This window comes from Dendrobates tinctorius, unplaced genomic scaffold (assembly GCF_039654945.1).
Source record: "Dendrobates tinctorius isolate UK_male_01 unplaced genomic scaffold, ASM3965494v1 ptg000005l, whole genome shotgun sequence".
Classification (NCBI taxonomy): domain Eukaryota; kingdom Metazoa; phylum Chordata; class Amphibia; order Anura; family Dendrobatidae; genus Dendrobates; species Dendrobates tinctorius.
Genome location: NW_027361673.1, coordinates 4,525,370 through 4,543,969, shown reverse-complemented (window position 1 = coordinate 4,543,969; position 18,600 = coordinate 4,525,370). Strand labels below are relative to the sequence as shown.

General features: G+C 40.7%; 1 long non-coding RNA gene across 1 annotated transcript in view; it reads left to right on the top strand.

The window, feature by feature from the left end:
• Positions 1 to 644: 644 nt before the first annotated feature.
• The window catches only part of LOC141083462 (uncharacterized), a 56,467-nt gene continuing 38,511 nt past the window's right edge, over positions 645 to 18,600 (top strand). The window contains exon 1 of the long non-coding RNA XR_012230725.1: positions 645 to 748. This is a non-coding gene — a long non-coding RNA (uncharacterized lncRNA). The remainder of the gene's footprint in view (positions 749 to 18,600) is intronic.

Below are 18,600 nucleotides of genomic sequence, written 5' to 3'. Positions count from 1 at the left end.
CATAAGTACCTGTAAGGCTACCATAAGCTTATCAAGAAGTCAGTGCATGGACAGTTGATTTTTAAGACCATTTTTACTTTTTTTTTACATTTTAATAGTATTTTTTATTTTGTAAAATTAGATGCAAACAATACTAAATCACCCCAAAACGCGTCCAAAAGAAAATAATAAAATAAAAAACAAAAAAATTGTGAATATATGTAAGACTTTAAAATAACATTAGGCCACAGTATAGTATTTTTGAACATTTTTAAACCAACAAAAAATAAAACAAATAACATTATTAAAGAGTGTTAGAATTTAGGCATTAAGTACGTTTTTTATAGCATTTTCACAATTTGCTAAACACATTACCCCTGGTCGACCTTTGTGCACTATGATAGGGCTCATGGAGGTAGCCGTGATATCGCTTGTACAATGCTGAATTAGTTTGCTCTCCATCATATGGATGTATCGAGATGATTTTTTTCATGTCAGATTCTGTACAAATGCAACAAAAGAAAATCTGTAGCATGTCCCATCGGACTCGGTATTGTGGAACCCAGGGGGAGCACAAAACACATGCTAGGGGGTCCGTTGGTTTTCTACGTATAACACAGTGCATCTGTTTTGCTTAAAATGTTCTTTAACCTTTTCAGCATTAACTCAAGTACGTTGATGGTTTCGAAAAGTCAACAGACAAAGATACATTAGTAAAGATCCTTGCACGATGCATCAGAATTCACTTCTTTCAATCTTACATCATAAGGTAATACCCTTTTTTGTGACTGAGATAAAAATATCATTTATAAACCTACGTTATTTTCATTGGGCTAGAAATTCCATTTCTTCTATGAAACTGAAATTTATAATAAACTCAGAAATATAAATTGCTCCTCTGTTTAAAATAAAAGACATTTCTAACAATTCCTCAATTTCTTCCCATTCTCAAACGCAATCATTATTTTCTGAGCAATCTCTTTTACGGAAAAACAATTGGGCCTTAATTCCAGCTATATAAAGATTTTTAATCAAGAATCACTGGTGGGACAGTTTTCTTTAATAATTTATTTTGGTATTTTCTTGTAGCTTTCAGGCACAAACTGAACATGATGAGAACTTGTCTGCATTTGGCGTATTGATCTCGTCCCAGTGGGTGCCGAGATAATGTTATCTAATTCAGCTTATATTGGAAATGCTCGAGCTTTTATATATGAATTAGCTAAGAGGGGCCTATAAACAAAAAGCACCTTGACTGCCAAATGGCATAAAGAAATCCCCATATGATCATGAATTCTTCAGTGATTATGGTTTATTGTGTACAGGTGCTTTTGTGGGCTTTATGACTCCAACACCCAACAGAGATTCCACTTAGAGAAATAACATGATTAGCTGAAACATGTTCACTATCTCACTTGCCTTTTTAGCTATTTTTTTTTTACAATTCATCCTTAAATACATTGTCGATGAAGTATAACACTTATAAAGGTAACATTCACGGGATAATTCAATATAACATTAAACACATAGTAAAGTTCATTCAACCCAATATGGGTATTGCATGATTCTAGGAAAGAAAATACATTCTTGTTTGGGACTTGTGCCACAGTGTAAATGATCCAAAAACATGTAAATGGGCGAGATGCCATGCACACAGATGGTCAAAAGAGCAGAAAGCCAAAAGATCATCAAGATCAAGAGTGGGTGCTATGGGCATAACTTGGAGCAGCGAAAAGTCTGTGATACAGAATAGGTTCCAATGAAGCATTGAAAGCGTTTAATATTCACAAAAGTCATATGATTTATGAGCTAGATCAGTAAGAATCCATCACTAAATATTAGCAAAATCCAGTTAAATTAAGACAAGACTACTTCAAGATATGCAGTTCTTTACCGGCACTCAGTTATAAGGCATTAAAACAGTAGAGGCAAATATAGAAAAAAAAAAACAAACCTGGAAAATTCTAGATTTTCAACTATGGCATGGAGTGCAAAAGTAGCAGTTGCACCCACTTATCTGTGATAGAAATGGCACATAATCCTTGCATCAGATTATACTTTATGGATAAGGGGCATTTTTCTGTATTAAAGCTGTACCCTCGCAAACCCTTAAAGTTGACTGTAAACATGTAAAAGGTAAATACAGTAATACTTTTTTATATTCCGTAAAATATAAGATTGTTTCTAGCTCAAAAGAGAAATATTTTTTTCCCATTAAAGGGAGTCTGTCACACCCAAATGTACAATTCAAATTAACCACATAGCCTTGTAGGAGATTTTTAAATATGTTCCTCAGTTGTCCCCAAAATACAACTTTATTGTAATATCCAAATGAAAATGCTAGGTGTACCTTTTGCATGGTTAAATGCCTCAGTGGTTCGTTCCACTCACATATTTAAATTATACCCCCTTCTATGTTTCTGGAAATCACTTGCTTTCCCAGAACATGCGCTGTTTGAAGATAAATCTATATTATGTGATCACTGGAGAGGGATCCAAGGGGTAACATTTCTTCTTGTGGAGAGTGACATACCAAACCTGGTATGCCAAAGTGAAGAGACATTTAAGCCTTGCAATGCTCCTCTAGGAAATTAAATATGCAAATTGCCTTTTCAGAGAGGAAGAGGTCTAGAACTCTAGTGCCACTTATTGGAAGTAGCAATCCTAAAAGGCCCTTTAACTAGCTTTGCCATATGACACAATGCTTAGGGGTGCTACCCCTGATCATTGCAAACAGTGAGATCTGGTTTGACTGTGAGATAGGCATCTGACAGGAATCCAAGGGGTAACGTTTCTCCTTATGCAGAGTGCCAGGCCTGGCATGGAGGACAGCTAATATCATTGGGTTGTTTGAGGACAACTAATACTTAGCCATCCCTCATTACAGTTTCCTAGATCACAGATACATTGTTGCTCAGTTAGACCAACCATTGTTAATCCAGCCAAGCGATACTCAGGTCCATGTGGCTAGTACTTTTAGGTAGTATATCTACTACAAGACAAACATAGTAGGAAAGGTTTGGGCAGCATGAAGCAACAGTAAGCTTCTCTTTAAAAAAGTTAGAACATGCTCTGGACTTGGAGAGGGAATTCTGCCATGACAGGTTCCCAAATAAAGGATTATTCCAATGGGAAAGAAAACTACATTGCTTTTGTTGCTAATATACGCAATAGCAATGCCTTTTGCTTTTCACTGATTTTCTTAAATACCTTATATGAATATGCTGCTGACATACTTGGGAAAGGATTCTTACTTAAGAAGAAGCATTAACATACTGATGCGAATCTCGTATTGTACCTCAGTGGGGAGTCTTAAATGAAGTGGCAAATTATTACAAATTAATGGAAGCCAAGTATATTTTGGGTGAGATTCATATAAGTGTGAAGAGACTTCACGCTGTTTGCTTACAAATTCACATGAAAGTGTTAAACAGGAAATTAAATATGTCCTGTGTCACTAATCATCTGTTTTAATTTAAGTAATTGTGATGTCTAGAAGGGAAGCTCCTCGTTAGGTAAGTTTCAGTTCTACAACTATTTAACTAAATAATTAGAGATTTCAGCCATTTTTTTACAGGGTTATGGAGTATGTGGGAAATACATACAGTAATGAGAAATAAAGAAGATATTAAAGGGGATTTCAAAGAAATAGTGCATGTCTGAGGTGTGAAAACATATTCTTTGCAATTTAAAGGGATTAATGATTCAGAAGTCTTTTATCACTTTCTGTACCTATATCTCAGGACTGTCTGGATGCAGACGGAAACAGATCCATTTTGAGACATCACAGTAAGGGTACCGTTACACTTAGCGATGCACCAGCGATTCCGACAACGATATGGATCGCTGGTGCATCACTAAGTGGTCGCTAGTGAACTGCCAAACAGGCAGATCTCACCAGCGACATAGCAGCGGTCAGGCGTCGCTACTTACCTGTCAGACGCGGCGATCCTGATGTCCTCCCGCGTCCACGTGTTGATCGTCGGCGCCACAGGAAGCCCAGCAGGAAGTGGCCGACGAGAAATGGCCCAGGACATTCTCGCGCAATCAGCAATGGACAGCGGGGGAGCCGGTCGGAGGTAAGTATCAGACATAGCGATATCGCTAGCAATATCGCTATAACATCACAAAATCAGTGACGTTATAGCGAGATTGCTAGCGATATTGCTATGTGTAACGGGCCTTTAACATATGACCAGGCACCTAGAGAGCTGCTAATGATTGGTTATTTATTTTGAATTTGATCACTAAAAAGAGACAGCTCTTTTGGATCCCAAATGGATTATTATTACAAATGTGTTCAGATCAGTGCTGTGGAGTCGGAGTGGGAGTCGTGGAGTCGGTGTCCATTTGGTGGGGTCGGAGTAGGTATAAAATGGACCAACGCATACTCCCAAAATATATAATCAATTGGATACAGTAGTACGGTGCAGTATGTGCTGTACATTTTTTCAGATGAATTTGGGAGTTATGAATAGAGATGTGCAAATTTGTTCGGATTTGGTTCCGAATACGATTGGAATGGAATATTGCTTTTGCAATATTCGTTGAACACAGCCGAATGTCATTAGAGTCAATGGGAGTAGAAATAACCCAATATGTTCATAACCGATCATAAGACATACCATATTTTTCGGATTATAAGACTCTCCGGATTTTGAGGAGAAAAATAGGATTTTTTTTAATAAAATGGTGGTGCTTCTTATAATCCATGCGTCTTATTGCTTATTGGGGGTGGTGGCTGCGGTGAAGCAGGGTCCCTGGGTCGCTGCTGGAGGAGGCAGGAGTGGGGTGATGCTGCAGGCCACAGGCTGGGATGAGGGGGTGTCTGATGTGCAGTGCACCGCTGCAGGTGTCCGGTGCTGCGGATGTCCATGGCGGTGTTGCCCGGGGAGCCAGGCGCTGCTGCCTGAGGTGTCCGCTGCCACTGCTGCCCGGGATGTCTGCCATTGCTGCTGCCTGGGTTGTCCGCAGCTGCTGCTGCCCAGGTAGATGAAATCTCATCTCCCGTGATCTTGATGCCAAGATCTCCATCTGCGCATGTGCCGCCCCCTAGCCGCCATTTTCCCTGAGTCCACCGCACAGGAAACAACGGAACTGTGGGGGGCTCTGGCCTTTCACAAAATGTCGACAGAGCCCTCCTGCAGTGGCGGACACCTCAGGCAGCAGTGGTGGACACCTGGGGCTGCATACGCATTATAGGACACACCCCCATTTCTCCCAAAATTTTGGGGAAAAATGTGCATTTTATAATGCATAAAATACGGTACATTCGGCATGAATATTGTTCAAATATGGCTCGAACATGTCAAAATCAGATTCGTGGACAAAATCTGAACAAATTCGCTCATCTCTAGTTATGTCCTATAAATGTCTGTTCTATTCCTGATCTAAGGATCTAGGCTTTTAAAGTAGTTGAGATGAATCTGTGCTGCATTTTATATTCATGCTCAGTAGCGAGGCAGTGCTGTGGAGTCAGAGTCATGGAGTCAGAAACTCATAGGCCGCAATTCATCAAAACTGGTGTTTTTCAGGCTAGTGTTGTTGAGGAGTTGTGCTGGAGTCAGATGCTTCTGATTCATTGAGAGGTGCATGTTTCTTAATGAATCCACCACATTTGAAAAGTGGCGTGAACCTCTATGTGCATCCCGCTACAAATCATACTTCAGTCAGGGATTTGTGACGTAAGGTATATAGCTGCTTGCCTTGAACTTGACATGTGGGTGTTGCCCTTCTCCAACTCTGACCACTTTGTCGAAGCTAAGTGAAAATGGCGTGAGAATGCCAAAAGTCACAACATTTTAGCACAGCCTTGCATTTCTACAAAATTTTAATACTTTTTAAAGCTTTTCAAGCCACAATTCTGATGCAAAAGCTTTGATGAATCAGTGCTATTGAGCGTAAGTGGCTCTCAGTGGTGGTCTGGCTCTCATTGTTCACATAAAGGAGCTAGCACGATAAGTGCAAGCTCAGTCATGAAATACAGATCATTACTCTCCACTGGCAGTCTCCATTGTGGGCAGGCAATTCTCCCAACATTATTCTCTGCCACGTAGTCATGTGACCACAGCCTTACATACCTAGTTAATTTCCTTGATAAGTGTCTTGTGCTGCCATTCCAATATACCAATGGTGTCTTCGCATCTCTAACCAGTGCCAACAAGCCTGTGAGGAGCTAGAGGTGTCAGTTACTACAGGGAAGGAGATCTATACGGTTCGGTTTACATCTTAATGTGATATCCCAACATAGATCTGTCTCTTCCTGAGTCTGACGGTTCTCTTCTCAGGTAAGGAAAAATGTTTATATAGACTTAAAGTCTCATTCACATGGCATGAAGCTTTTATGGTGAAATAAGGAGTCCCTATACAGTGGCATGACAGAGTTTGGGCACCCCTGGTCAAATTGCTGTTATTGTGGACAGTTAAGGAAGTTGAAAATGAAATGATCTCTAAAAGGGCTAAAGTTATAGATGACACATTTCCTTTGTAATTTATTTAAAAAAATGTCATTTTTAAAATTTTAAAAATTACAAAAAGGAAAACAGGCTGATGCAAAACTTTGGGCACCCTTGGAGATTCGTGTGCTCAGATAAATATGACCAAGGTTTCAGACCTTAATTAGTCTGGTAGTGTTATGACTTGTTCACTATCATTTTTAAGAAAGGCCAGATGATATACATTTCCCAGGTCTATAAAAAGAAACAAGTCCTGTGGACCAATGAAGTTAAAATAAAACTCTTTGGCCACAATGATCAAAGGTATGTGTGGAGAAAAAAGGGCACAGAATTTTAGGAAAAGAACATCTTACCAACCATTAATCATGGGGGTGGATTAATCATGCTTTGGGGTTGGATTATTGGGGGTGGATTAATCATGCTTTGGGGTTGTCTTGGAGCCAATGGCCTGGGGAACATTTCACAGATAGAGGGAAGAACGAATTTAATGTAATTTCAACAAATTCTTGATGCAAACATAACACCATCTGTAAAAACGCTGAAGTCGAAAAAAGGATGATGACTTCTACCAATGGATAATGATCCTAAACACTCGTCAAAATCCAAAATAGACTACGTCAGAAGGCAGAAGCTGAAGGTTTTACAATGGCCCCTCACAGTCCTCTGATCTGAACATCATTGAAAATCTGTGGCTAGACCTCAAAATAGTGCATGCAAGACTCAGGAATCTCACAGAACTGGAAATATTTTTCAAGGATGAAAGTCCTTCAAACAAGAATTGAAAGATTCTTGGCTGGCAAAAAATGTGTTTACAAGCTGTGATAGTTTAAAAATGGGTGCTATTTTGCACTAAATGTGCAGGATGCCGAAACTTTTGCACTAGCCCATTCATATTTCAGTAATTTTTAAAATGTAAAAAATGACTAGATATACTGTTACACAGTGTATATATTGTAGGTATTCTCTCTGATAGGTAATGGCAGGGCTGCAGTAACGAGGCAACACACAGGCTTACAGTCTAATTTCAGTGGTTTTATGTCACTTTGCAAACAGCAAGTTAACAGAAAATAAGGGAAAAACATAAATGTACTCCAGCTTGGAGAACCACTGGTCCCAGACTCACCCCTTGCACGGGACAGGCTTAACTAAGTGGCTGCCAGGTCCTGCGGCATCCGCCAGGTGCCATTCTCATAGTTATTGAGAGTCTTGCTGCCATAGTCCTGCGGCACGGGGATTCTATATACAAGTTCAGGCTAAGTCCAGCCAAGTTCCTGTAACTTCCAGACATGCACTCACCATGTGCCAAACACCAACCTCCATTACATAGCCCCTAGCCCCTCCCACAAGTGAGGTAGACAACACATGGGCTGATCACGTGACCATGACATCATCGCAGGTCCTGTCTTTAGGGAAAAACCCGGCCAAACATTAATCTGCTGTGAGAAATGTATCTCCCATCCAGTAAAACCCCTTTACTGTACCACTATATATATATATGTACACACAGTGCCTTTCAAAAGTATTCGGGCCCCTGGAACTTTTCAACCTTTTTCCACATACCATGCTTCAAACATAAAGATACCTTTTGCTGCGATTACAGCTGCAAGTCACTTGGGGTATATCTCTATCAGTTTTGTACATCGAGAGACTGAAATTCTTGCCCATTCTTCCTTGGCAAACAGCTCGAGCTCAGTGAGGATTGATCGAGATCGTTTGTGAACAGCAGTTTTCAGCTCTTTCCACAGATTGCATTCAGGTCTGGACTTTGACTTGGCCATTCTAACACCTGGATACGTTTATTTGTGAACCATTCCATTGTAGATTTTGCTTTATGTTTGGGATCATTGTCTTGTTGGAAGACAAATCTCCGTCCCAGTCTCATGTCTTTTGCAGTCTCCAACTGGTTTTCTTCAAGAATGGTCCTGTATTTGGCTCCATCCATCTTCCCATCAATTTTAACCATCTTCCCTGTCTCTGCTGAAGAAAAGCAGGCCCAAGCCATAATGCTGCCACCACCATGTTTGACAGTGGGGATGGTGTGTACAGGGTGATAAGCTGTGTTCCCTTTACGACAAACATATAGTTTGGCATTGTTGCCAAAAAGTTCGATTTTGGTTTCATCTGACCAGAGCACCTTCTTCCACATGTTTGGTGTGTCTCCCAGGTGGCTTGTTGCAAACTTTAAATGACACTTTTTATGGATATCTTTGAGAAATGGCTTTCTTCTTGCCACTCTTCCATAAGGCCAGATTTGTGCAGTGTACGACTGATTGTTGTCCTATGGACAGACTGTCCCACCTCAGCTGTAGATCTCTGCAGTTCATCCAGAGTGATATGGGTCTTTTGGCTGCATTTCTGATCAGTCTTCTCCTTGTTTGAAATGAAAGTTTAGAGGGACGGCCAGGTCTTGGTAGATTTGCAGTGGTATGATACTCCTTCCATTTCAATAAGATCACTTGCACAATGCTCCTTGGGATGTTTAAAGTTTTGGAAATCATTTTGTATCCAAATCCAGCTTTAAGCTTCTCCACAACATTATCACGGACCTGCCTGTTGTGTTCCTTGGTCTTCATGATTCTCTATGTGCATCAAACAGAACCCTGAGACTATCACAGAGCACGTGCATTTATACGGAGACTCGTTTACACACAGGTAGATTATATTTATCATCATTAGTCATTTAGGACAACATTGGATCATTCAGAGATCCAAAATGAACTTCTGGAGTGAGTTTGCTGCACTGAAAGTAAAGGCACTGAATTATATTTTCGGTTTTTGAATTTCCCCAAAAATTTAAAATAACCAATAAATTTTGTTCAACTTCATAATTGCGTCCCACTTGTTGATTCTTAACCAAAAATGTACATTTGGTATCTTTATGTTTGAAGCATGATGTGTGGGAAAAGGTTGAAAAGTTCCAGGGGGCCGAATACTTTCACAAGGCACGGTGTGTATATATATATATATATATATATATATATATATAGCTCTGGCAAAAACTAAGAGACCATTGCACAGTTTGATAAAAATCAGCTTCTCTACATGTCTCACAGCCATTCCGTTGCAGTGTCAGTTGAATTCCAACCAGAGGACACCTCATTCTCCTTAATGTGCTTCTGATTAGGTAATCACCTGAACCAAATCTTCTTTAAAAAAAGAAAAGTATAAATAACAATGCTGTGGTGTTCACAATCCTCTTGCAATAGGACAAGCTGGATAGCAAAACAAGTGCTAGTAATATCCCAAAAGCAATGAAAAAATAACTTTTAACCATGCCAAAGGAGTTGAAAAGAAAAGTCTTGAATGAGGAAATGAAGGGCTCAATTCTGGCTTTACTAGCAGAGTGAGACAGTCAGCGTCATGTTGCCTCTATACTTAAAATTTCTATGGCGGCAGTCCATTACAACAAGGTCAAGCAGCAGACATTAGGGACAACAAAGCTGCAGACCGGCAGAGGGCAAAAACGACTCTCCACTGACTGGGATGACCATCATCTTAATTGAATGTCACTCAGTAACTGCAGGATGACATCAAAAGGAATGGTAAATGGCAGTTGGAGAGAGCACGACAAGAACAGTTCATAACAGGCTCCTAGAAGCAGGGCTCAAGTCATGTAAATGTAGAAAAAAGCCTTTAATCAATGAGAAGCAAAGGAGAACCAGGCTGAAGTTTGCCAAAGACCATAAGGGTTGGACCATAGAGGACTGGAGTAAGGTAATCTTCTCTGATGAGTCTAATTTTCAGCTTTGCCCAACACGTCATTGTCTAATGGTTAGACGGAGATCAGTAGAGGCGTAGAAGCCACAGTGTCTTGTTCCCACTGTGAAATTTGGTGGAGGATCGGTGATGATCTGGGGATGCTTCAGCAAGGCTGGAATTGGGCAGGTTAATCTTTGTGAAGGACATATGAATCAAGCAGCATACAAGGTTAACCTGGAAAAGCAGTTGATTCCTTCTGCTTAGGCAACGTTCCCCAACTCTGAGGACTGGTTTTTCCAGCAGGACAATGCATTATGCCACACAGCTAGGTCAATCAATGTGAGGATTAAGGAAAACCACATCAAATCCCTGTCATGGCCAGCCCAATCTCCAGACCTGAACACCATTGAAAACCTCTGAAATGTAATCAAGAGGAACATGGAGAGTCACAAGCCATTAAACAAAGAAGAACTGCTTAAATTTTTGTACCAGGAGTGGCATAAGGTCACCCAAAAACAGTGTGAAAGACTAGTGGAAGGCATGCCAAGACACATGAAAGCTGTGATTAAAAATCATGGTTATTCCTCAAAATATTGATTTCGGAACTCTTTCTGAGTTAAAACATTAGTATTGTTTCTAAATGATTATGAACTTGTTTTCTTAGCATTATTTGAGGTCTGCAAGTGTGGCGCCCCTGAGGGTCCAGTCGCCACAGAGATGCTACACCTCACCCAGAGGTGTGGTATCCCACAACCAGGTAAGGTGCAGACATCCGACCACATTCCATCCCACATCCCACACACACATAGATGTTATGATTGGGTCAACGAGGAGGAAAACAAAACCAAGCTAAGCTACAGAAAACCAGAGAGGTTGGTAACTAAGCGAATTGCAGACCCCTGATCCTAGCCACACAACTAGCAGTAGCCGTGGAGCGTACCTACGATGATTCTAGACGCCTCGACACAGCTGGAGAACTAAATAATATACATAACAAAATAGTCCAAAACTAATAGCCACCTCAATTCAGCATATTATATCTCAATTTCTGCCACAAATTTGTGCAGACATAACAAAGGCAAATAGGCAAAAAAATAGATGAATCAATAAAAGCAATCATTTATTAATAAATTTCATAAAATTCTTTTTTAAAAGGAAATTTCTAAAAAAAGGGAGTACAAATGTAATGATAGATGCTCACAGAATTAAGCTTTATGCAACATAATCACAGAATGTTTTTTTCCTTTTCTTTTTTAAATTTTTTTACATACAAATTATCTCCAAATAGTGTTTATGTCTTAAGCATAAATTCATAAGCTATATTTATATAAACTTCTGTCTAAATATTTTTAGGGAAAGGCCCAATAGTTCTAAAAGCAGAAGAAACACATCTTTGATTAAATAGTGTGAAATACACACTGCAGAAGGTAAATAACAATTGGGTTTAACTCCCTATACTCTGTGTATACCATGATAATCAAAGACAAGGCTAACTAATCCTTAATGGAGTAATCACAATGCATAAATGCTCAGATAGTAGCGACTTTTGTTCTCAATGTTTCTCTGATTAATTACAAATACTTATAAACAAAAATGCATAAGCTTACTTGATTGTGTAAATATGTATCTAATTGTTGTAACAAAGGAACAACCTAACTGTGTGTGCGGCAAAGAAAATTTCTCCTTAATGTGAATATATCCAATGCCTAGTGCAGAGAACTACAGGTTAATCATGTGTCCTGCTTAATATGCCAGCTATACTGATTCAATTTGAAATAAGCTATTCCTGCATGATGTAACAATGCAATCCTGTTTGCAATTATACAACAACTTACATGTATAAAACTTCTGCGGCTCTCTCATACACGTGTCTGGTTACCCCGACAGCGCCGTTTCGCCATACTGGCTTCCTCAATAGGGGGCGTATAAGATAAGATATACGCCCCCTATTGAGGAAGCCAGTATGGCGAAACGGCGCTGTCGGGGTAACCAGACACGTGTATGAGAGAGCCGCAGAAGTTTTATACATGTAAGTTGTTGTATAATTGCAAACAGGATTGCATTGTTACATCATGCAGGAATAGCTTATTTCAAATTGAATCAGTATAGCTGGCATATTAAGCAGGACACATGATTAACCTGTAGTTCTCTGCACTAGGCATTGGATATATTCACATTAAGGAGAAATTTTCTTTGCCGCACACAGTTAGGTTGTTCCTTTGTTACAACAATTAGATACATATTTACACAATCAAGTAAGCTTATGCATTTTTGTTTATAAGTATTTGTAATTAATCAGAGAAACATTGAGAACAAAAGTCGCTACTATCTGAGCATTTATGCATTGTGATTACTCCATTAAGGATTAGTTAGCCTTGTCTTTGATTATCATGGTATACACAGAGTATAGGGAGTTAAACCCAATTGTTATTTACCTTCAGCAGTGTGTATTTCACACTATTTAATCAAAGATGTGTTTCTTCTGCTTTTAGAACTATTGGGCCTTTCCCTAAAAATATTTAGACAGAAGTTTATATAAATATAGCTTATGAATTTATGCTTAAGAAATAAACACTATTTGGAGATAATTTGTATGTAAAAAAATTTAAAAAAGAAAAGGAAAAAAACATTCTGTGATTATGTTGCATAAAGCTTAATTCTGTGAGCATCTATAATTACATTTGTACTCCCTTTTTTTAGAAATTTCCTTGTAAAAAAGAATTTTATGAAATTTATTAATAAATGATTGGTTTTATTGATTCATCTATTTTTTGCCTATTTGCCTTTGTTATGTCTGCACAAATTTGTGGCAGAAATTGAGATATAATATGGAGAACTAAATAAGCCTAAAGCAAGAAAAGGGGAAATTTAAACTGCCCCAGAGCAAACCCCAAAGGAACAGACAGCCCCAAAACATATATTGTCGGTGAGACAAGATGAAAACACAAACACAGGTAGGAAAATAGGGTGAGCAAATGATGGGGCCCACATTAGCTAGAAAGGACAGGAAAGGAAAGACACTGTCTGCGATCACGCAAAAAACCTTGCAAAAATGTCCAACACTTCTGATAGCAAAAACTCTGAAGTCACTAGACTTCTCCCACTATATCAGCACTCTGGCATATTCTGAAAGCAGAACAAAAAGAGGCCAATCTAATAAGGGACAAAAAACAAACTGACACAAACAGTAACATACGGATGGAAATTCAGCACAGCTCCAGCCGGGGCTGGCTGACCGCACAAAACTGAATAGACAAAACCAAATCAAATGTGAACAATAGCAAAGAACACTTAGCTTGAGCATGCAGGGACTCAACTGGAAACTAACACCTCAGGAGGCAGGAAAAATCACCAGCAGGGATAGAGGGAGTTGGCTGTCTTAAATCCAGTCAGTGACTCCAGATGTCCAATCATCGTCCTCATTATCAGGTGGCAGGCCTCTGTCAATTAGATCAGCTCCATTACCTCCTGTAACCACCAGAGGGAGCCCGGAAAGAGAACTCGTGACTCTTCTGTCAATACAACCAGCTCCACTACCTTCACTAGCAACCAGAGGCAGGCCAGAAAGTGAATTCACAACAGTACCCCCCTTGAGGAGGGGTCACCGAATTCTCATCCACGCCACCAGGCTGATCAGGATGGGTCCGGTGAAAAGCACGAACCAATCTATCGGCATGAATGTCAGAAGCAGAGACCCAAGAATTATCCTCCTGGCCATAACCCTTCCATTTGACCAAGTACAGGAGTTTCCGTCTAGTCAAATGAGAAACCAATATTTTCTCTACCTCATATTACACATTGTCTTTAACCAATACAGGGTCAGGAGGTGCCGCCATAGGAACTACTGGCTCAACAAACCTCTTCAACAGAGATTTATGAAACACGTTATGGATCTTAAACGTAGCTGGAAGAGCCAATTGAAAAGAAACAGGATTAAGAATCTCCAAGGTCCAATGAATTTTGGCTTGAACTTTGGAGATGCAACCTTCATAGAAATATTCTTTGATGACAACCAAACCATATCACCCACTTTAAACCGGGGACCAATGGTCCTATGTCGGTGGGAAAACCGCTGGGCTTTTTCGTGAGAGAGGGACAACTTATCCACCACTTGGTCCCAAATCTGCTGCATTCTCTCTACCACAGTGTCCACACTTGGGCAGGTCGAAGATTCCACCTGCCCTGAAGAAAATCGAGGATGAAACCCAAAGTTACAGAAAAAGGGCGACATCAAAGTGGCAGAACTAGCTCTATTGTTTAGCGTGAATTCGGCCAAGGGCAAAAATGAGACCCAGTCATCCTGATCAGCAGATATAAAACATCTCAAATAGGACTCCAAAGTCTGGTTTGTTCTCTCAGTCTGCCCATTAGTCTGAGGATGAAACACAGAGGAGAAAGATAACTGAATTCTCAGATTGGAACATAAAGCTTTCCAAAATCTGGAAACAAACTGGACTCCTCTGTCCGACACAATGTTCTCAGGAATCCCATGCAACCGAACCACTTGTTATAAAAACAAGGGCATCAACTCAGCGGAAGATGGCAACTTTGGGAGTGGTACAAGATGGACCATCTTAGAAAATCTATCACAAATCACCCAGATAACAGTCATTCTCTGAGAGACAGGAAGATCAGAAATAAAATCCATTGAGATATGAGTTCATGGCCTCTTGGGCACCGGCAGGGGCATCAACAACCCACTAGAACGAGAACAGGGTTTAGACTGAGAACAAGTCCCACAGGACTGCACAAAATTCCTGACATCACGAGATAAGGCAGGCCACCAAAAAGACCGACTCACCAAATCTCTGGTATCAAAATATACCTGGATGACCAGCCAACACAGAGCAATGAATTTCAGACATCACTCTCTTCCTCCACTGATCAGGAACATACAATTTTCCCATAGGACAACGCTCAGGTTTGTCCTCCTGAAATGCCTCCAGGGCACGTCTCAAATCGGGTGAGATGGCGGAAAGAACTACCCCCTCACCTAGGATGGCAGTAGGCTCAGTCACAATAAGAGAATCCACAAAGAAACTCCTAGAAAGGGCGTCCACCTTAACATTCTTAGAGCCCGGAAGAAAAGAGACCACAAAATTAAAACGCGTGAAAAACAAGGCCCACCTAGCCTATCTAGGATTCAAGCGTTTGGCTGATTCAAGATAAATCAAATTCTTGTGGTCAGTGAGGACCACAACTTGATGTCTAGCTCCCTCCAACCAATGTCTCCACTCTTCAAATGCCCATTTCATGGCCAACAATTCCCGATTCCCCACATCATAGTTACGTTCAGATGGGGAGAATTTTCGAGAAAAGAATTCACAGGGATTCATTTTAGAAGTCACTGGATCTTTTTGGGACAAAACAGCTCCTGCACCAATCTCAGAAGCATCTACCTCCACCTGAAATGGAAGTGAGACACCAGGTTGCCGTAGAACTGGATCAGAAGTGAATCTCCGCTTAAGCTCCTGAAATGCCGAGACAGCCTCTGGAGACCAATTCAGCACATCAGCGCCCTTCTTGGTCAGATCAGTCAGTGGTTTGACAATACCAGAAAAATTACCTATAAATTTACGTTAGAAATTAGCAAAACCCAAAAACTTCAGGTGAGCCTTCAAAGAAGTGGGCTGAACCCAATCATAAATGGCCTGTACCTTGGCCGGGTCCATTTCAATAGCCGACAGACAAAATAAATCCCAAAAATGAAATCCTCTGTACACCAAAGAGGCAATTCGATCCCTTAACATACAGGGAATTTTCCCTCAAAATCCAGAACACAGTCCGGACATGTTCCACATGAGAATCCCAGTCACTGGAAAAGATCAAAATATCATCCAGATAGATGATCAAAAACTTATCCACAAAGTCCCGGAAAATATCATTTATAAAGGATTGGAAGACAGAACGGGCATTAGTGAGCCCAAAAGGCATCACTAGGTACTCAAAATGTCCCTCCGGAGTATTAAATGCCATCTTCCATTCATCCCCGTGCTTGATGCGAATAAGATTATACGCCCCCTGAGGTCAAGCTTGGTAAACCAGCAGGCACTTTTAACTCTGGAAAATGAATCAGAAATCAGGGGTAACGGGTACTGATATTTAACCATGATTTTGTTAAGGTAAGGGAACGATAGTCAATACAAGGCCTTAATGAACCATCTTTCTTGGTCACAAAAGAAACCCAGCACCTAAGGGTGAAAAGGATGGTCTAATATAACCCTTCTCCAATGACTCCTTGATATAAGATCGCATGGCATCATGTTCAGGTACCGATAAGTTGAAAAGCCGACCCTTGGGAAATTTACACCCGGGCATCAACTCAATTGCACAGTCATAACTCCTATGAGGAGGCAAAGATGCAGACTTATTCTCACTAAATACATCAGAAAAGTCAGCCAAATAATCAGGAATATCATGAGACTGGGGAGAGGTGGAGAAAACAGGAGTGTCACTAAGAACACATTGACAACCCCAACTCACCGCAGACACAGATTTCCAATCCAAAACGGGATTATGAGTTTGCAACCAGGGAAAACCCAGAACAATAGTATCATGCAAATTGTGCAGCACCAAAAATGTACAATTTTCTTGGTGGTCCGGGGCGACCTGCATTATCACCTGGGTCCAAAACTGGGGCTTATTCTCCACCAAAGGAGTAGCAACAATACCCCTCAAAGGAATAGACGTCCGCAGGGGTATCATGGGAAAACCACAATGTTTAGCAAAGTCCAAATCCATCAGATTCAAAGCTGCTCCTGAATCCACAAAAGCCTTAGCCGAAAATGTGGATAAGGAGCAGATCAGAGTAATTGCCAAAAGGAACTTAGCTTGTACACTGCCCACAGCAAATGTGTGTGCAAAACGTTTCTCTCATTTAGGGCAGACAGAAATAGTATGAGAGGCATCTCAATAGAAAAAACACAGCTTATTACACCTTCTAAACTCCTGACATTGCACCCTAGACAAAACCCTATCACATTGCATGGGTTCAGACGTTTGTTCAAAAGGAGGCAATGCTTCTCGTGTAGTTTTACGTTCACGTAAACGCCGATCAACTTGAATGGCTAATGATATAGAATCATCAAGACCATAGGGAACAGGAAATCCCACCATAACATCTTTTACAGTCTCTGATAAACCCTTCCGAAAGAGAGCTGCCAATGCACCATCATTCCATGTAGTAAGGACCGCGCACTTTCGGAATTTTTGACAGTATAACTCTGCAGAATCCTGACCCTGGTTTAATGCCAATAGGGTTTTCTCAGCTTGATCAATAGCATTAGGTTCATCATGCAACAACCCCAAAGCTTGAAAAAATGCATCCACATTAGTCAGAATAGGATTTCCAGGTGTCAGAGAAAAAGCCCAATCCTGGGGATCACCGTCCAGCAAGGAGATGACAATTTTAACCTGCTTCACAGAGTTCCCCGATGAGTTAGGCTTCAAGGTAAGAAATAATTTACAATTATTCTTAAAATTCCAAAAATTGGACCGATCCCCAGAAAACACATCAGGAGTAGGGATTTTTGGTTCAACAGCAGGTGATTGAGCGAGATAGGTGGAAATTCCCCGCACTTCAGCAGCGAGCTGCTCAACATGATCAGAAAATTGCTTAATCTCCATTAACCCCTTACCTACAATTGACGTAATATTCCGTCCATGTGACCATGGACCTAATTACCATGGACGGAATATTACGTCATCGCGATCAGCGGCGCCCACGTGGTGAGCGCCGCTGATCGCGGCCGAGTGTCAGCTAATTATCATAGCTGACACCCGGCACAATGTGTCAGGGGCGGTCACGGACCGCCCCCGACACGTTAACCCCTTGCACACCGCGATCAAACGCGATCGCGGTGTACCGGGGGTTAAAGGGAAGCATCGGCAGGGAGGGGGCTCCCTCCTTGCTTCCCTGAGCCCCCCACAGCAGCGCAATGTGCAGCGCTGCTGCGGGGGACTCCCTTCCTCCAGGCCCCCGAATCCAAGATGGCGACGGGGGCCTGAGGAAGCTGGCTTCCTCAGTGCCTGCAAAGCGCAGGCATGAGGAAGTCTGCAGCAGTGCCTGTGACAGATGACAGATCAGCGATCTGTCACAGGACAGTGATGTCCCACCTGGGACAAGGTAATAAAGTAAAAAAAAAAAAAAAAAAAGTGTTAAAAATAATTTAAAAAAAATCGCTAAATAAATTAGTTAAAAAAAAAAAAAATATTCCCCAATAAATCCATTTTTTGAAAATAAAAAAAAAACAAAACAATAAAAGTACACATATTTGGTATCGCCGCGTCCGTAATGACCTGCCCTATAAAACTGTCCCATTAGTTAACCCCTTTAGCGAACCCCTTAAAAAATAAAAATAAAAAACGAAGCAAAAAATAATGATTTATTATCATACCACCGAACAAAAAGTGTAATAACGCGCGATCAAAAAGACGCATATAAATATCCATGGTACCGCTGAAAACG